The 21,685-nt window shown below is 37.3% G+C and overlaps 1 protein-coding gene across 2 annotated transcripts in view; it reads right to left on the bottom strand.

The window, feature by feature from the left end:
• The window catches only part of LOC135730685 (insulin receptor substrate 1-B), a 42,123-nt gene that overhangs the window by 1,311 nt on the left and 19,127 nt on the right, over nt 1-21,685 (bottom strand). The window lies entirely within an intron of this gene.

Raw genomic sequence — 21,685 nt, 5'->3', positions numbered from 1 at the left:
ACAATGCGAAGTTTGTCACAACATGTACGTAGCCCGTCATGTGTGTGGTTCGTCATTTCAAAATTTGTGTTCAGCGCCGAATGAACCTATGTGGATCACATGTTTTGTCAAAATAAGTGCCTGCTGCAGGGTTTATGATAAAAAAGACGCTCACGTTTGCCAGATACTCGTATAATCTCATGCGTAGAATTTTCTGTTAAGTAAGTGCATGTATTTTGTGAACTTGACGGTTTTGACGTGTGTGCAGCAGGCACTTATTTTGATAAAACACGTGGTGCACATGGTACACATGACGCAACAAACACATATTTTGAAGACATGAGCAATACAAATGACACTTCGAACACATATTTTGAATTTGCACCCCTCTTAGGATGGCCAACGAGACTTCCGGAGAACACACCCGAAAACAAGTTTGGGACGTGTCCGGCGGAACTGGCACGAATGGACACCCTAGACCCTCGTAAGAGCAGTCACCAGCCGCCACTGGTCCTGGCCTAATCTAAACCTCAGGGGGGTTTCCTGGACAGGGATTATCTTAAAACAGGACTAGGCCTTGGTTTAATTAGGAAATATAACTAGTTTTCACAAACATGCTTTACTAAAAACATTATTTGTGTGTATTATGAGGCAAAACAAAGGGCAATGATGTATTTTAAGATAAGTCAGTGCAAGTTGTTTTCAGTTTGGACAGCTCTTACATTTATTTTAGTCTAGGACTAGTCTAATCCCTATCCAGGAAACCGCCTCAGTGTTTTTGCAAATGTGAGGTTCTGAAATAAACAAAATAATCACTCAGCTCCAAACAAAGGCTGAATAGGGAGGGCATAAAATTAGATTGAAAGTCATGATTCATAACAGTGCAGCCTCTTCACGTCACCCCTTTGTTTGCCTAGCGTCCTTTCATTTTCTGTATTATTCCACATATTATTGTGCTGTTTATAAAAAAAGTCATTTGAATAACCAAGAAACTAATTTAGTCAAATTAGTCAAAACATACAGCTTAAATGAATATGATATACAGATTTTTTTAAAGGGTATTAATGCATGTAGTTGTATAGCTCAGGGAGCACAGTTTTGGGGTATCCCTTGATGTTTTAAGTCAAAAAAATGTATGTAATCTTGAACATATGTTATGCATACGAAGTAATGTACTATACTACATTTGACCCAAACATGTGTTAAAACAACCCACCTTTTTATGGTCTACCTATTGCAAATCTTAGTTTAGCTTAAAGATTTTTTGGGTAGACATCCATCCATCCCTTTTTTGCTTATACCATAAAGAGAAGGGGAGAATAGTTGTTGACAAGCATGCTTATACTGTACATTTTTACAAAAAATAAAAATAAAATACTGAACAAGGAAAACGTTGATGAGCTCAGTGAGAGCACTGATGATATGTTTAACCTTCCATTAGGGCCAATGGCTGTTAATTGCATTGCAGAAAATGTGCACATTTCTGCACTAATGGAGACATCATACAAGATTTATCATCGTGCATGTTAAGCACACCTGCTGCAATCTAAAACTGTGCTGCAGAGGAGGACAGAACATTCCCCTGCTTTGCACTGCTATGATCCAGTTCCAAATCCTGGTCTATTTTTAATTGGAACCCCAAAAATGATGGCACTAAAACTCAACGTAAATGAACAGCCACAGTTCAACATCGAATGTATGATTTAAGTAAACAAATGAACTCGTTTACTCCTAAGTAAATTGATGTTGTTGTACTAAAATGACAGTGTGTGACATGGGGAAGTACTTGAAAATTGGCCAATGTTCTCTTTCCTCGTTGTTCTCAATTTTCGTGCCTTGGCTCTAATTGTAAAAAGGTTGCCCCCTCCACCACGCTTCCTCTCAGTGAAGTGCTATATTTAGTGCCTGCAGAACAAGTCGTTCCAAACGGAACAGAGACAGAGATCCAAATGATCAATCAGGAAGAGAGGAGACTGAGTTCAGGGGAGCATCAATGGGATGCTTAGGGGTGCTCCTGTATAGCTCAGTGGTAGACCATTGCGTTAGCAGCGCAAAAGGTCATGGGTTTGAACACAGTGATCACACTGATAAAATTTTATATTTTGTAAAAGCACTGTAAGTCACTTTGGATAAAAGTGTCTGCCAAATGTAAAGAAATCATGGCCTTTAACTTGAGAGGCAATATATAATACAGTTTATCTGAATCCCTAAACCACTAAACCCCAATTTCTAAAGCAAATTCATAATAGACCAATTTCGTGTTTGCAAACAGAGATTACGTTTTTTGTGGGCGGAGCCAAACTGGTTGCAGAAAGTGACTGCTCCGCAGTAGGGTTTTGAAGTGTTTTAGCATTAAACCATGATTTTTATGGATCCGGTGTTCTGTCGAAGTCTGATTCCCCTATGTTTCCCTTTAGTGCAATGTTTCTTATAGCGTTTTAATCACGTAACGTTTATTTTTTAGATAGATAAAAAGTTTAAATGGCTTGGCTACTGATATGCATGTATGTCATGTATATGTATTGTTCTTTTTTTCTAAATCAATTATTTTTACAGTCTGAATCGCTAAAGTACATATAAAAGCAATACTAGCGTTTATTAAATATTTCATAATTTTCCTGTTTTCTATTTCTTCCTTATATTTATCTTACGTGTTTGTTCTAAAACTATTATAAAAGTATTATGTTTAAACATACATTAAAAAGGCCTGTTTATATATTAATAACACTTTACATCATGTGTGTGTGTGTGTGTGCTATATTTATATATTTATTAAGTATGTAAACATAATAATTTTAGAACAAACAGGAAGAAGACATAAGCTAAGATATAAGGAAATAAAAAGAAATAATAGAAAACGAAAAAAATTTTGATATTATTGCTTTTTCAGTATAAAAAAACATTTATTCTGAATAAATTATAATTGTAACATGATAAAAACGCTATAAGAAACACATGGAGGGAACAGACTTCGACAGAACACCGGACATCTTCTCTACTTATTTTCTATTCTAATTATTAAAAGATTCCCAGATGATTTCCTCGCTCCATTCTGTCCGTTTAAGGGCTTATTGTAATCATAAACACCTACGTTTATCTTCAAACGATGTCTTCGACGATGGTATTTTATAAAAATGAAAGCCATCTTTTTTGGCATTCTTATTCTGACACTTAACAGCACAACAGGACATTTTCTAGTGAGTTATCTTGCTCTTTTCACTCGTGTCTAATTCATTTCCACTGTTTTTCTGCAACCGCATTGCGCGCGCAGCTTGCAGTGACGTAACTGTGACGTCTACTCTAAATTGGTCTATAGACTAAACCCATTTGTCAAATCATGCACTCTTTTTGCAAAACTCTAAACACAAACTTCTCACTAAAACACACTCTGTAATGCACAAATGCAATGTACTTGTTTTATAAATGCTAAACACAGGCAGGCAAAAGTTGAACACAACTATACACAGCTGTCATCAAGCAAACACAGCAACTCAAAATTGTACACACTTTTTCCTAATGGTATTTTTTACCAGTTGTGTGGACTGGAAAATGTCTGGGAGGCAGAAGAAGAGTATGATGAAGAACAGGACACCAGAGACGATGCAATTGGTAAACTTTGCAGTGGGATTGCTCACTTTTTATAAAATACAAGTGCTGCTTACAGTAATATTGAAAACTTACAATTACTTGCATTGCTTACAGTGAAGTATTCACTGTGTGCACTAAACTAAACTTGTTACAGTAATAGTGATTTTTACAGTTTTTTTTACGATTGCTTACACACAAAATCTTTTCATGTCACACGATTTTTGAAACCTCTCACTCAAAGTGCAAAACTACATGCCAAATCTTCAAAACCATAAGCTATTTCTCAGCCTTTGACTCAGTTTTCAATTGCATAAAACACTTTTTTCAAAACACTACACACAATTCTCTACCTAAAACACAAAGATCTTTGAGGAAGTGACTTGCTTTCCTTTTCCAAACACAACCAATCAAAATGCTACACTTATTCACCAGGTCACACAGACACACTCCTCAAATGTGCAAATATTAATTACTTAACTGATCAGTAACCAATCACTGCTTTACTTTACAGTAGTATAGATATGCCTATAAATAGTCAAAGGTCAGATTATTTGAATGCAGTGTTAGGTTGAGCTACTTTTCATTTTGTGTGTGCAGTTTTGAGAATTGTGTGTAGAGTTTTGAAAAAAGGAGAAAACGTGTGTAAGCAATTGGTAAAAACTGTAATAGAATGTGCTTGGGTGGGCACCTCACAGACCCGCGGGCACCATGTTGAGACCCCTGGTCTTATGGATGCTCTCTAGTGTTTTATATTCTAGACTTACATGTTTATGATTTGAAAACTTTGTTTGATTTTGAGTACAGGTGAAATGGTTTTGAAGGAATTGTTCAATTTTGCAAGAAGAGTCAGAGGTTCTGCGAATTTAGTTTGACAATTTGGATTTGTGTTTAAGGTTTTGAGAAAACGAGTGATGGTTTAGAAAATATGTTCTGGCAATTCAGAAAAACTGTAAATAAATACATTTATAAAGCTTATAAAAATTAAAAAGAAAGCTTATTTTTAAGAAGAAAAAAAAATATATATATATATACACACACACACGCATAATATATACATAAAAATAACTGCATACATAAAATACAAAATCACACTGCTGCAGGTGAAACCAATTTCCTGCGGTAAGTATAGTAATGAGATAGACCACATAACAATCCATCGCTCTCATTTCTTCGTCTATTCTTTCATTCGTACACTGATCAATTTAACAATGCCTCTGGGACCATTCTACCATCTCTCTTTATTTTCACTTTCTGTCTGGTCTGTGACATGTTTTATGTTTTATCAACACACATTAGTTCAGTGTGACAGAGAGTACAGTCAGGGACAGACTGTGTGTGTGTGTGTGTGTGTGTGTGTGCGCGCGTGTCCGTGCATGTGCATGTCAGTGCACAGGAAAAAAAAGCTGATGAGAGCCTTAAATCGCATACTGGCATATAGTATGTAATGCATCCGGTGTATGAAAGAATGTATAGACAGCTATGTGTGTATGTGTGATAGATATGTGTGAGTGCCTGTTTATGTGTGTGCGTGTGTGAGAGAGAGAGAGAGAGAGAGAGAGAGAGAGAGAGAGAGAGAGAAAAGAGTAAAAGAAAGATAGAGAGAGAGGAAGAGAGAGAGTTATCCCCTAAGGTTATCAATCACTAAGCAGCTTCACATTAAACTTTGTCCAACTTTAGTGTGACACAATAATATGGTTATTCAGAAATATGTATGTGTGTGTGTGTGTGTGTGTGTGTGTGTGTGCCCTGAGTTTTCCACAGCTGTTGTTTTATGTCAGTGTTGTAATGCCCACTTGCATGACACACACACGCACGCAAGGGCGCGCACACTCACACACACACATTCTGGTTTCCATGTTTTGTGGGGACATTTCATAGACATTATGGTTTTTATACTGTACAAATTGTATATTTTATTCCCTTCCCCTAACCCAAACCCTAACCCCAACCATCAGAGAAAACTTTCTGCTACTTTAGATTTTCAAGAAACATCATTTTGTTTGATTTATAAGCTTGTTTCCTCATGGGAACCTCAAATTGTCCCCACAAGGTCACAAAAATACTGGTATTCCTATCTTTGTGAGGACAATTTACACACACACAGTCTTACAAATATTAAGCCCCAAATAAAGAGCAAGATAAAGTCAATTAAGTAAAAAGGAAATAACTTACACAAATAACATATACGAATACCCTGTACAGTCCACATATTGGGCTAAGAGGAGATGGGTTTACCCCAAAAGACTTCTCTCGGGCCCCATGAATTTCGCAATGTTCCTGCTATTGAAATGAGTTCCCTGTAGTTTTAAAACGAAGTGATCTGTTAGTAAATGTTAACAAGGTACACATCTTGTGTCTGCTTGTGTAAACATACCGGCTTTAGCTTTGCTATGCCAGTGTGAAGCAAGCAACAGAAGCACTCTTATTACAGCAAAACTGTAACTCTCTCTTCTCTTTTGTAACTTCAGGCAGAATATAATGGCAGTATATATGAAAATACCTTAAACATCCCCAAGAAGTCCTCTTATATTAAAAAACATCTATCACATACTTGTCACCTATAGCATATTGTATTCAATATGCTGCGAAGGAACTGATCTGGGAGATCTTAGTGGGAGTGCTTGCTGATGCGCCCATGGGCTTGTCATTTAACCCCATTTTGTTCCAAAGGGACAGCCCCGTGACTGCACTTTTACACAACCATTGTTGCAAAATGAACCTTTTAATTAATACTAGCAAAACATATAATGTGAGTTTCACAGAAAGCCAGCCACTTTTGCAAAAAAAAGTAGTAAGTTTTATTAAATGCCATAAGTCATCATAAGAGTTCATAGTCTTCCTTTTGCATGTGATGTTTTAGCAAAGTATGTGTGTGTGGGGGGAGATAAAGGATTAGCTATACTTTAGGGAGACATTTATTTCTAGAACTGAGCTAAATCTGACAAAACTGTAAAAAACTTGAAATTAAAAAATGGAAAACGCATTGTCACTTATAAAATTCAGTATACCATATTAACATCTGAAGAAAGATCTAAAAACACTAAAGCAGCAGATTTTGTAAAAATTATATGTGTCATTTTCAAAACTTTTTGCAACAGCTGAGCTCAGTAAACATGCGTGTATGCGCACAGTCAGAAGCTCAGGGTATTATCAAGAGTGTGTGGATCATTTATTGAGCAACTGTTCGGATCTTTATACAGCTTCAAATTTGGACAGTACGTCCAAATACAGATTCAAATCACAACTTATCAAATGATTAATTATTAACAGATTATTTCTCTTGTTGTTTCCTTCTATCATCTCTCTCTCTCTCTCTTTTTCCCCAGGAAGGTAAAGTTACACTGTAACTCTAGAGCTTTGATCACCAATGTTCAGTAGTGAGCACATATGTCCATTAAGACATTCTGTCTGCACAACATATGCACACCACGCAAAAGGTCAGGCTGTGGCAAATCTTTATTCATGAACAAAAAAGAAAAGACTGCATCTTCTGTGACTCGTAACAACGAATGACCAATATCAGATTTATCGTGGACATAGTTGGGAAATGTCTAAATACTTTTTGCTCTGCTTTGGAAATGTGGTTGTGTTATTTTTCTTGAGGAGGCTTTTTAAGCCACAAAAACCGAATCATTACCAAGAATTACTTGTAATGTTACATTTAAAGGCGGGGTATGTGATTTTTGAAAAAAACACTTTGGAGATCACGCAACACTGCCTTTAAGAGTGAAATATTATTTAATTTATTTAAATTAAAGAGATAGTTCACCCAAAAATGAATATTTATCATCATTTACTCACCCTCATGTTGTTCTAAACCTGTATGAATTTAGTTATTCCAATGAACACAAAATAAGATATTTTGATAAATGGTGGTAAGCACACAGCTGATTGTAACCATTCACTTCCATAGTAGGAAAAAAATATGATGGAATTCAATGGGTACGGTCAACTGTGTGCTTACATCATTTATCAAAATATCTTCTTCATCATTTATCACAATACTTCCATAATATTTTTTCCCTACTATGGAACTCTACTATGGTAACAAGCTTGCCATCATTTATTAAAATATCTTCTTTAAAAAAAACATGAGGGTGAGTAAATGACCAAATTTTCATTCTTGGGTGAACAATCCCTTTAAACCTACAAAATCCTTATAAACACATTTCTTTACATTTACAATACTTAAAATCTTTGCACAAAATGCCATGAATAATACGCATAAGACATTGCATATTAATATTTTGATTATTTATGCTTAAACTGATGGGCATTAAAATAGTTGAAAATAAAAGGTTAAAGAGGTTTTAGCTTATTTTAATGTTACTGATGACATTTTTGTCAATAATAGTTTTCTGTAAAGTCATCATTTAGGTGATAAGTGTTTGCTTTGGTAAACATGGACTCTGTTCAGTGTGTTGTATTTATCTGCTCAAAAATGAAACTGCATGCCAAAATAAGAGTTTACATGTATTTCTGTGGAGAAGCAAGCTTTTCAGTCTGCAGTATAATTACATTTTTTTTTGCAGAATTGGGCATGCCTGAATTAAAAAAAAGACCTACCCACATAATTTGGAGTAAGTGGATAAAATTGTCTTACTTAACAGAAAACTCCACAACAACAACAAAAATTGTTGCAGTACCAAGTCCGCAGAGTTTAAGGGGCTATACTCTGTAACATCGACTTATTGGGGTTTTCATTAAAAAAGTATTTCATGTAAACTAATGATTTTGAGCTGTGTCAACTTAAGTAATAATTATGGGAAAAGACTACTAAGTAAACTTAGTCTGTCTACTGCATCCAATTACCAATCTTCTGTGTTAATACAACGTAAACAGTTTCAATGCAATCGTCTAATGCCAACTAATTCAGGATTAGACTGCAAAAGTGAAGCTGGGTGGTAATAAAAAAAAGACTTGTCAGGGTGACTCATAAAGCATGTCACAGACGCCCTGCAGTATTTAACCTGCCAACACACACGGACAATCACCGAAACCCACACACACCTGATGAATGACACACTCATCATCATTCACAGACACAAAAAAAGACAATGTAACATGGATTAGATAAAAAAACACACAGCAGACAAATTGTGCCCAGGTATGACACGTTTGATGTTACACGCAGAACAGCCGAATCTTTGTAAGCAAGTTTTTACAAAGACACAGAGTGCCGCCTCTTGGGTCACTGGGTTTAACCTGCACTTTTTCCTAATGTGGGACTCAATAAAAAAGCCCATTTATTTCTTTATGCGTTTAAACCTGTATGTGCTCCAGCGTCTCCTTGTTCCCCTTTTTAATCACAAACAACACAAGCACAAACAACATGTTTTAGAGGGAACATTGAGTGTCATTACTGAACGGAAGGAGAGGTATAAAGATAAAAAGCGCAACGGCAAAAAATCGAGATGAGCAGAAATGACGCAAATACTGAGGTAAGCGGCTAGCAGATGTTTTTAAATGAGTGTACATTACTCCAAAACTTTTAATATTGCATATTCAAATCCAGAAAGAGAGAGAGGACAGTCTGTTGAAGTTTAAAATGCTGGAACATAGAGCAAGAATAAAAGATGAAGTCCTGAGTGAAGTGCAAATCCAGAGCATCAATCATTATGAAGTCTTTGACAGGTTGACAGGAGACTCCGAGCACACAACGTACGAACAGCCAGACTTCTGAGAAAAAGCTGATTCTGTGGGAGAGTTGTCAGATTTTGACTGCGGCGTAGGCCACAGACAGGTTGATTTCGTTAATTGAACATATGAGAGTGTTACATAACTCAGCCTAAGGCCCAGTCTGTTCTTTAAACAGCCCCACAACAAGCTTAAACCGGTACTAGAGAGATACACTCACTGAACACAAACAGTTATCCAAATACAGTTACATTGCCACAATGTGGAAGTGTTTAAACAGGATACATGTACGAGCATGCACATACATTTTGTGGTTGGATCACTTTGACTTTTTCAAGGGTATCGTTTACAAAATCTATTAGCATTATTGTTAATATTACAAAAGAAAAACTGTTTGTTTAGATGACATGTTTGATGCTTTAATACCACTGTCTGATCTTTGATCCGATGCCATTCATCACATAAACGCACACAGAGAAACTCCAGGCTATTGGAAAAATAATTCATTTGCAGACCTTAATCAGTTTTGTTTGCCAGCAGTAGCCATAAGCTCTTCACACACAAACCTAGTTAGCAGAGGAATTGGACGCACGGAACGAGTATATAATATTGCGTATGTATGTGTGCTCGTGCATCTGGTGCTTGTGTGTTTTTTGCAAACGTCTTCTCCTATTATGTGTAGAGCTGTCAGGGCTAAAGACGAAATTGAGCAACTGAAAAGTGAGATCGAATTAGAGACGTTAAGCAATATCAAACATTGCAAAAGAGAAAAAGCAGCAAAAAAACTGTCAAAGATAACATCTTTTGAGTCAGCAGTTTGACACTTTTTGTGAGGAACCCTCATATCTTGACATTTTCCTTGTGGTAAGACAAAGGAAGAATAAAAAAAACTTGAGGCAGCATTTTCATACCATGACAGTACACACAGACCGGTCTGGCAAGCTTTTGGTCCCTGAGTATTTATCCATTGACAAAGCACTGACTTTGCAACTAGTTCTTTACTGGGCTACATTTGATAAGAACAAGTGTCTTAAAGTCCCACGATGAGGAAAATCAGGTTTTTATTGTTAGACAAGCCATGGTATGTGTAAATTCATTATTCAACACCATTGCGGAGTATTTTTTTCCAAAAATATTCCCAATGTTTAAAATCATCTTGGTTCACAAACATGTAATCAATCATTTAAAAACATGGATCAATAGTTAGAGTCATAAATATCATTTATGGACTCAACGCTGAAACGATTGCAGCACAGATGCTTCGGCTCTACTTCTGTGCTGCTTACACATGCAGAGTGAGTGCTGTTAACATCAGCGCTTAAAGATTAGTGCTGCAAACACGCAGTTCATGTATGCATTGAGTAAAAATGAACGTAGCAGTTATGTGTCTGAAACTGACGAATGTGGCATCTATTTACATATATATCTATGGTGGTGCAAAAGTTTACAGGTGGGGACTAATTTGCATATTCATAAAATGGTGTACACTAAGGGCCAGATTTACTAACAGCTTGCACAAGCGCAAACCATAATTTTGCCATTAAAGGTATAGCGGGAGATTTTCGTTTTCCGGGTGGATCACCACTGTTATTGGTCATCCCAGATGTCAATCATTCTGATTATATGTTGACGTATAACCGTCGCACGTGCTCGCCTCTACGTTCGCTTTCTGCACATGCGCACTTTCACGTGTATGTGTGTTGTGCTACGGTTTCAACCATTCATTGAAGGTCGCGTTCTCACTGTGTTTTTTTAAAAATGTCTGAGGGTCGCAAGAGAAAAAGTGTCTACGAATTGTATGACAAGAAGAGAAAGGACTATAAATAAAGAAACAAGACCAGATGTTTATGGGAGACTATTTCACACGCTGGCGTGAGCTAAAAGGACAGGTTGGGCTTCCCATGAAGTTTCTACTGGAAAGGTACATTTTTTCATGCTATTTGGAGAAATCCATTTAAAATCACTGCTGGTAAAAGTTGATGTAAGCTATGATTTGCGATGCTAGCCCTGTCACAAGTCACGAACCGCACAGACACGGTAAACATGCCGACAGAAACTTGTAAACAGAGCGAAGAGAAGAACTGAGCTCCTGCATGCTCTCTCTCTGTCTCGTGCACGCGTTTAACAGGCGTTCCATCTCGGGAGCATTTTTTAAAAAATATCGAGGGGCGGTTCTTTTAAATAATTCGGGAAAATCTTCCGCTATACCTTTAAATACAGACTGTCGGAACTTACTAAAGTGAATAATTCCATGACACGAATTTCCGCTGGAATTTCTCGAATGATTAGAATTTCGAGCGCAGCTTTCACACGCGAATGAAGCGAGTGAACTCAAATGTTCAATCGTCCAACTACACACGAATAGCGCGTTTTGCCGCCTCTACCGCGGCTGGTGTAAACACAGCATGCAGTGAATAATTAACGTTGAAAAGGTGTAGTCTAGTTATTTTTGCCACCTTATATATGCCGAAAAAAGCATGTCTTAAATCATTTTTTGAAATGGCTGCAATTGTTGCTGATAAGAGGAGGTCAGAGAGCGCGTGGAACAAGGCAGAAGATTTTTAACATTTAACAGTTTATTTGGAATGCCAGATGAGCTTATTATTCAAAAATATTGTTTGCCAAGCTATGTTATTTTTTATTTGTGGAGGAAATGAAAGAGAAGTCATTAGGAGAAGTCACAGAATGGCAGATGTTTTCAAACTTCTAGTAAACCTTAATTGTTTGCCCTCCAGTTCTTTTCAGCCTACTATGGCTTTGTCAGCTGGGATTTCACACCCCAAATTTTTCGCTGCGATGATCCTTATGTTGCGTTTACACCAGCCGCGGTAGAGGCGGCAAAAATGCGCTATTCGCGCGTAGTTGGACGCCTAAACATTTAAGTTCACTCGCTTCATTCGCGCGTGAAATTCTAGTCATTCGAGAAATTCATGTGGAAATTCGCGTCATGGGAGGGGCTTCTGCGACTTTGCTGAGACTCCGCCACTCCGCTCGCATCTTGTAATCACTACTACAGCAAGGTCCGGATTGGTTAACGTGGCGTGGAAATCCGCCGAAGTTCAGATTTTTCAACACGGATAATAATCTGTGTGTAATCGCGTCTTTGCATTGACTTAACACGTAAATCACCCGTGCTTGTCACCTCTACCGCGGCTGGTGTAAACATAGCATCAGTTACGGGTGAGTTTTAACACCTGATGCGTTTGAGTCCAGCGCTAAAAATTTGGGTGAAATACCAGCTAACGAAGCCATAGTACACTGAAAAGAGGACAAAAAATTAAGGTTTGCAAGAAGTTTTGAAACACCTGCTATTGTGTGACTTCTCCTAGTGACCCCTCTTTTATTTCCTGTGTTATTTAATTTGTGCCTTTTTAGTAAATAACCCACATATTACCACTCCCATCAGCGTGTTTTTTTTTTTTGGACTTGCGCTCTCGTGCTAATTTGCCCCATTTAGTAAAACTGGCCCCTAATGAGGCCACGGTATAGAGTTACAATAAAGCTGTTTCAAAGCATGAAGAAATTACAATGACAGGTAAAACTTTTATATTTGTTTTTATGTTGCTCACAGATGAGTTTTAAGTGATAAAATTATTGACTACAGAAAGACTTTAAAATATTGGGTTTAATGTCATTTTTTAAAATAAATTATTTATTGAACATGTATTTACATTCCAATTACTGTTAATTTATAGATCTAGTCTAAATAATGATTTATGCCTATTTTATATATATATATATATATATATATATATATATACAGAAACAGACAGAGAAAGAGAGAGGTCATGCAAGCTGATTGTCAAGGTCACCGTTAAAATCCCATACGCTGCAACCGTTAGTCAGGACATCATAGCATAATAGTCACACACATTTACAAACACACTTATTATTAATACAATAACACAAAAACAGAAATACTCATACAGACCTCCTGAACCAAGGCAGCCAATTAGATCTTGTGTTCAAGTCCCGAAAGCAACGTGCGAGATAGTATCTATTTTTTTTTACTCCGGTTATGTGAAACTTGACCTAAGTGCTTAATGAACAATGCCATGACCCCAAAGAGACGTAACTAAGAAAAAAGACTCACACCCTAACATGCACTGGAATGGGTGATGGGAGTGGGTCTTTCCATTACCTTTAACCTGTGAAACTAGATCTGAATTAGAGGTCACACACTCCGGTTACATACACTTCTCCGACACACTTGTTTATCACACAAGCCTTATAAAACCCATATGGCCTTATTATTGCTTTCCTATTCTTATCTGCCCATCATTCTGTCTTTGCTGACACCCTCTCACATTCAACGGAATGAGCCCTGTCAGGTCTGAGATAAAGAGATTATTTACACAAACACACACACTTACACGTGTGTGGATATATACACATGCACAAAAACGCATACGTCTGCACATACAGTACATACACTTAAATTTAAAGAGATTATTGAGATCTTATGTGATTTCACAATATCAGAGCTGAGTTGCAAGTGCCAGGGTGGATGAAAAATAGATTTTTTTAAATATAACTTTGGCAGAGAAAGTTTAAGGAAAAGGTTTAAAGGTTGTGTGAGATCACAGAGGAAGAGAAACAGAGGCACACTTATAAGGGTTGCTTTGACAACGATGTGTAACCCAGGTTCTTTGACGTAATAAGACGACAGTTTAAACTCCACAACATCCTGTCCTTCTCGTTCGTCTTTCTCTCTGGTTCTTCTTCTAAATATTTACTTCATACAGATGGCGTATCATGAGTCATTGTTTGGCCTTGGTCTAGGTCGTGCAATAGAATCACTGAAATTAAACGGAATGAGTTGACATGGTGCATACGTACATAAAGCTTGATTAAATATATTCCTGATGGACTTTCATTGCTGCTGTTTCCATAACTACCGCCTGACAGTGTAATGACAGCGATCTGATTCATAGATGCGCACGGTCATTCAATCTCTCAGACCAAGTATGCATATAATAATGATTGGCCGATGCGGTGAATAAGCATGGTTCCATTGAGCTATGACTAATATAACCCTAAGGTGCACAAGTCACCTCATATACATCTGATACTGGGATAAGCATTTTTGAGAACTGACCGGACACTAGGAAAAACCTTGTGAAATCTGGATATGTTGCATATGTTTTACGCTTTCCTTTCTCTGCCTAAAATAGAGTTTGAATTTGATCTGAAATCCTACCATTTCTTCTCCCTCTGTGCAGTCAATGGGAGATTGAGCATCAAAAGACAGTAGCCTTGGGTCACTACCTGATGCTACTTTCTCTCTCACACACACGTGCACACACACAGTACAATAAACTCACAGCTGGGCTCTTGTATAATACATTTACAGCTGGGCATACATCCAGACTCACAATCTGTGTGTGTGTGTTGGTTTTAAATCTACCCTGTTCGTTTTACTCGCTAAAAAACTGCAACTCTTTATTCACTTTTGCTGAGTTAAGCAGGGCCCTTAAACAGATGAGTGGATGCACAAAGCAGGCATATGTGAGTGGAGTGGGGAGAGGAGTAAAGCACCAAGACCCTAAGGATTGTGGGTATAGCTGCAGGTAAAGATAACTGACTGCAACAGCATTTGATGATGTATTACAGGTAATACATTAAATGAACACATCCTGCTAAAAAAAACATGACTGATCACCAGTATATGTTATGTTTTGGATGTTGGTATTAGGTATGGGATGCTGATGTTTCCCCTATCAGGCTTCTAAACAAGCTTAACCTCCGTTTTTTATCAATCAGCTTTACCAGAAATGCCATGTTGATTTACCAGTGTCACCAGGTTCATTATCTTGACCATCAAAAGCTATTTACAGGTATGTTGACATTGCTGGAATTAAATTTGGCTTTATGATTAAGAGTTATGGCAGGCTTTATAAGGCTGTTTACACCTGGTATTAACTCTTTCCCTGCCAATGACAAGTTTTTCCGGGAATCAGCAATACCGCTATTATCCACAACTCATACAACCCGGAAGCAATGCTTCACGTGAAAGAGTAAGAACTCTGTGTATGTTTTAGTCATCACTCTGAATCTTATCTCGATCAAAAGTCCTTCACAAAAATTGAACATTTTTGCTTAAAGCAACACTAAAGAGTTTTTGCTCTTTGCTCCCCGTACAGGTTAGAAGCGTAATTGTCCATTACCACTGTCGTAAATACTGCAGCATAGCTGGCTCTGATTGGATTGTAGGTCTGCCGTAAAGCAAGTTTTTGTAGTTTTCACTCGAACTACAGGACCGCGACCTGACGGTTGGAAACATCTTTAGTGCGGTTTTGGCCGATAGAGGGCTGCAAAGCGAATGTAAAGTGCCGTTCACCATGTTTCGAGTGGATGAACGACTGAAACTTTTTTGGAAACGTTATTTAAAGGTAAAAAAACTCTTTGGTGTTGCTTTAAAATTTGTTGTTATTGAAGAAACCTAAACATATTGTAGAGGTGATAAAAGAGAACTAATCAAGGTAGGATGAACCCTTTTTTGTTGTTTGAAAACACAAGGTCTGTTCTTTCATTCGATATATTGTATGCTATGTTTTCTGGAAGGCATTAAACTTTTGTGAAAAATAAAAAATGAGTTTAAATGCGGTCAATCGGATCACAAGTGGATGACGCTAAATACAGGTGTAAATGGGGTGTGAAACATTTTGAGCTCATCCACATTCGACCACATTCAGAGGTAGTCGAAAACGCATTCGACTGGATTGCATAGTGTACACTGTAAAAAAGCAACTTGGTTTTGCAAGTCATTTCAACTTAATATTTTAAGTTTTGGGGTTGTAAAAAGTTGACATAACTTATAAAATTAAGCTGAAATAGTTTATTAGGTTAATTTTTATTCAGGCCAATCACAAAGTACAGACAGCTGGTCAATCAGGGACACAGAGCTTTTCAAATCCATGCGTTTCAGGAAGAGAGTGAAATCTGGAGCTGCAAAAAATTTTGGTATGTGGAAAATTATGTCTTTTTTAACAATAAACCACATAAACACATTGTATTATAACAAATATGCAACATAACATTGGTGCACTTTAACTTAATTTTTTAAGTTGAAGTAACATAAAAATATATGTTAATTTGACAAAAATTCAGCGTATATTTTTTTCAGTGTAGACATGCATGTGGTTAAATGTGTTAAGCAGCCATATAACACCGTTTACTCTTCGCCTGTTGATCTGTGATATGTGATGTACCGAGAACAATGTTTTTTTAATCAGATAGGACTTCTAGCGTGAACACACAGTGTACAGTGCAGTCTTTAGGCCCCTTCAGTTTCATTTTGAAAAGTTGCAAGAGCTTATTAAATCAATTGCGCTGAAAAATCTGAGAAAGCTCTTACATATACATGTGCAAAACTCTGTACGCCATGTTCAGCAAGCAGCGGACTCTGACCTTATATGAGTGCCCACCAATTTAAAGGTCCCATTTTTCCTGATCCCATTTTTTTACTTTAGTTAGTGTGTAATGTTGCTGTTAGAGCATAAATAATACCTGCAAAATTATAAAGCTCAAAGTTCACTGTCAGGTGATATATTTTCTACAACCACTACTTCCCAGTTGAATGACGTCAATATAAGAGTTTTTGACTAAAATCCACCCACAGGAATACGTCAGTTGCCAGTTTTGGCTCAAACGGCTCTGGTTATGCTAAGCTGCTATCGAATTAAACAACACATTAAACAAGCTAAACAATCAGAACTCATTACATATCATAGAACAAGGAAGACATCAGCCTGTTTTATGGACAGTGAAAACAATGATATACAGATAAGTAAATTGTGTCAAAAATAATGTGTTTATTTGCATGTGAAACATGAACACGTGTTATACTGCGCACTGTAAAAACAATTCAATCTTTGAAAACACAGAAAAAAATGGGACCTTTAAACCCATAATTTCTCCTGCTCATATTTAATAGGTGGTCGCCCACAGACCACCCTCTCAGTAATCAGGCCATAAGCGGTCGAAAGTGGACAAAAGAGACAAATTGAAATACCAGGTGTGAATGTGTCTCTCACATCCACTTGTCAACCGATCAACCAGCCGCATCTTAATACCAGGTAGAATCAGCCCCTTTGTGTGTCTGGTTTGTTTATGTAACATTATGTAAAGTGAAATAAATATGGGATATCAACACACTTACACTTAGTTATGAAGTAAAATTAGTGCTCAAAAGATTTGCATGTACAGAACGCAGAGTAAGATATGCAAAAGTCTAAATCAGGTTGGCCATAAAATAAAGTTTTGCAAATGCGTTTGCAAAACTGCACTGCGATTTGCTCAAGTGTAAATGGCCATGTAATGATATGTTTATATTTATCAAAAGAATGAGACCATTCTTGCAGGCTGAACGAGTGAGTTAAAAGTAGAAACTGACTGGCTGGCCAAACTGAATTGCGAAAATGTTCAAAACACTCAGTCGATTTATTGCCACGGCTTATTACAGGTACTGTAGCCCCACCCAAATCTCCTATCATTATCTAAATCAGAATTTGACATGTCGTGTCACTTAAACAAACAGAGCTATGTTCAAAATAAAACGCAAGCATACAATAACTTTTTTATTGCAGCAGTAAGAATTTATGATTCATAAACAACCATAAGAGAACTGTCTGTTAGCATTGCAATTCTAACTGGAATTAGTTCATTTCAGTTTAATGTGCAGAGACAAGCCAAAAAGTGATTTCCCCAAGAAGTGCAGCTTGGTGGCTCTTTTAATACATTGCTCTGTTTGTTTGTTTGTTTGTTTGAGTGTCCTATCCAACCTGTCACAGCAAACAGATACTATGACGTTAGGAAGGAATGAGCAGGAGCTAACAGCCAAAGCTGAAACCTTGACGACATTCATTTCTGAGATGAATACTGTGAACACCACTTTACTTCATTCCCAGGCGATGCATGTACTGATAAGTGTATCCCCCCACTATATTTCCCAATACAGTTACCCAAGTATCTCCCTGTTACCCAAGTAAATCTGTCGGATAAATCTAGGGATGCACCGATAGGATTTTTTGGGGCTGATACCGATTTAAACAGACAACTTCTGGCCGATACTGATGCCGATATTAAACACTTGTATACAATACTACCTCCTCTTGATATTTCTGCAGAACACTCGTTGCAAATGGCGATTTTTTTTTGTCTTTATCTGAGATTTTGAAGAAAGCCCAGACCGCAGACATTTTCCCGAAATACTCTAGACCGCATGGATCACGTGAATGAGTAATCTCGCGTGATTAACTATGTGATTTATTATTTTTTCCCTCATCGCACGTCTGACAAACTATAATTTATACAACTAATTCTGTTTTGGGAAGTATTTAATTATTTTGATAATTATTGTTACAAAATGCTGGATTATACAACAGACATGCAACTCATTGCCTTTATGCGGTTTAATAAACAATCGGTATCGGCCTTTCTCGTGCTGTTGCCGATATGCCGATGGTTTCAAATTCATCAAAAATCGGCCGATAAATATCGGCGGCCGATACATCGGTGCATCACTAAATCAATGTTGCATGTCCCATTTATCTTGCTGTTTAGTATTTAAATATTTAAATACATATATATTTAAATACTTAAATATTTATTAAGTATTAAATGTACAAGTAACCCATGTTTTCTTAATGTACACTGTAAAAATGTCCTTAACAAGTCATTTCAACTTTCTTGACTAGCGAGGAGTTAATACAAATAAAATAGAGAGTTGAATGAGCTTAAGTTATTACAACTTTATAGCAACTAGTCAAAAAAGTTGAAATGACTTATTAATTCAAGTCGTTTAAACTTAAAGAGCACCTATTGTCTGATTCACGATTTTACACTTCTTTTGGTGTTTAAGTGTGTATTAGTACATGTTAACAATATGCAAAAGGTACAAATCGCAAAGTAAACTATGACGCGGGTTATCGTCCCGAACGTAAATTTCTTTTCTTGGACTACAACAAACAGAAGGATTGTAGGCAACAGTTTACTTCCTGGGATTGGTGATATATTAAAGACTGACATTATCATAATTCTCATAGCCTGTAAGTTAACTCCTGTTAGCATTGCATTGTGAGCGAATCTTTCAAACATGGTAAAGAGCGTCACATTTCCAGCTGACGTCAAAGGTATTCAGGTAAATCACAACATACAGATTAGCTGGCCAATCAGGTATACAGGGTTTTTCAAAACGATGAGTTTTGTACAAAATCTGTGCGTTTCACGAAGAGAGTGAAATCTGAAGCTACAAAAATGTACGGTATGTGAAAAATAATGTGTTTTTTAACCATAAACCATGTGAACACATTGTATTTTACCAAATACACACAAAAAACCTTTTTTAGCAATGAAATAGGTGCACTTTAAACAGTTAAGTGCAACAAGTATTTTTTACAGTGTAGGCATCAGACTCTGCTTATATATGTTGTAAAGAAAAGAGCAGCCATTGAGCCCAGGTGTGAGTTCATTTTGAAAAACAGAAACCTGTCTGTCTCTGTTCCCAGCTGTTCTACAAGGACAATCAATATTACTTTGCCTAGAACGTCCTACTTTCCGCCCTCCTAGACCAGTGCTACTTAACAACTTTAGCTAGAAAATATAGTTTTTTCTTGTTCAATTTAAAATCTAGTTTAGCAATGTTCTCATAGACCACAGTAAGAGGACACCCCAGACACCTCAATTCATCATAACCGTATGCAAAAAGAACACATCTGCCTTCTTGCATCAGTGCATTGCAGACAGATATATAGTTCTCTAAGTGGCATTTATTCCTAAGAAGATCATTTAATATGAATCCTCAGAAGATCCACTGGGACATCCATGGCCACACTCCAGCTTGACAGGGTACACTGCCTGGGACACAGAGTCCAACGGGACCTTGCGTTACTCCCCCCGTGGATGTGCATAAATAACCATGGATTACTGTCAAATCTAATCCCTCGTCGTCTCCCCTCTATATCTTTCTTTCCATCTTCCTCTCTCTCTGATGTATACTCAAACTTTCCATCTCTGTTTGCTTGTCTACTATTTTGGTCGGAATTAGCAACAACCAAATTTGGAGATTTGGGTCCCTCGGGACTACTAGGCTGCTATCGGAGGGTGACTCAAGGAATTGCTTTTTTAAATATTAATTATTTCTTGCAGAAGTTTACCACCTGACAACAGCCTCGTTCACACAGTAATTTCAGTAAATTACCATTAAATTACAAGTAAATACACAAATTTGCCGTTCACACATGCAAGAACGTTCCGTTTTTTTTCCAGTAAGATATCATTCACACATCAGGCGGGGGGTTGGGGGATAAATGCGTCATCTGTGTTGGATCATTTTGATCGGCAGTGTGTTCTGACGCCATACCAATGCTCATACCAATAACCCTATTCTTCACACTTAGCATCGTACTCGTCAATTACTGGTAATCTTCCAACTTCCCTTACTGGTAAATTGCCAGGACTGTTTTACCAGTTTTTTAAAAAGGTCCTGTTCTATAAGTGTTCTATAATAGATATAAGTGAGTCAGTCATATTTTTTGTGTAAGGTGCAACATTGCTTATGTAGTTTTTCTAAAAATATAAGGGTATTTACCCTTCCACTGACTTATGTAGACTTGAGCGATAAATAAGCAGATTTCTGCAGCTTCTGGTCTGTACTCTGTAGTATTAATGGGCAGTGTTTATGTGGGATTACAGGTTATATAAGGCCTCTCAAATCATCAAACAACAGCCAGATGTGGTGGTTCTATGTGCATGCTCTTCGTCAATGCGAAGCTTAAATTATAGCCCAGCGTACCATTTACGGTAAATGTATGCATTGGTTTTTGGGTGGATGAGTGCATAAAAGATGATTCGGAGTAAATGGATGTAGTGTCCGAAAGTACGCATTTGTGTTTGCGTGCAAAGTGTGGTGGAAATTTAAACTGTGGTCCAGTTAAGCAAAAACCCCAGGAGAGGTAAAAAAAAAACATTATAACCCAAAGTTAAGCAACGATATGAGCGCAGGGGACTGTTACAAATCAATGTCTCTGTGTGTGTACAAATGACGTCTCTGTGTGTGTATGCACATTTGTTTGTGAGATTGAAGTGTGCTTCAGTCTCAACTCCACATTTGGAGGACTGCTGTCTTGCGGCTGAATGATCTATGATGAATAATCTTTCTCACTCTATCGTGTTAACATACTGGCACAGTAGAGGAATTTACCTCTTTCAGCGCCAGTAACTGTGTCTGTCTAAATCCACTGCTTCTTGCAGCACACTCAGACACACGTGGCACTACCACACACAGAGAACTGAGTCTTCAAACGTCTCAGTTCGTGTGTATAGGTGTAAGACTTTGACTAGCATATATAAGCAATGCTACTTCATTGATAGGAAGTAGGTTACGAAAAGACATCTACATTGGCTTCTATATACCGCCCTAAACCGCTTCATGTCTTGGCAATCCACCCTCTCTTTTACCCTAAATTATTCCTCCATTTCT

Source organism: Paramisgurnus dabryanus, chromosome 2, assembly GCF_030506205.2.
Source record: "Paramisgurnus dabryanus chromosome 2, PD_genome_1.1, whole genome shotgun sequence".
Taxonomy (NCBI): domain Eukaryota; kingdom Metazoa; phylum Chordata; class Actinopteri; order Cypriniformes; family Cobitidae; genus Paramisgurnus; species Paramisgurnus dabryanus.
This window is presented reverse-complemented; position numbering and strand designations above follow the sequence as displayed.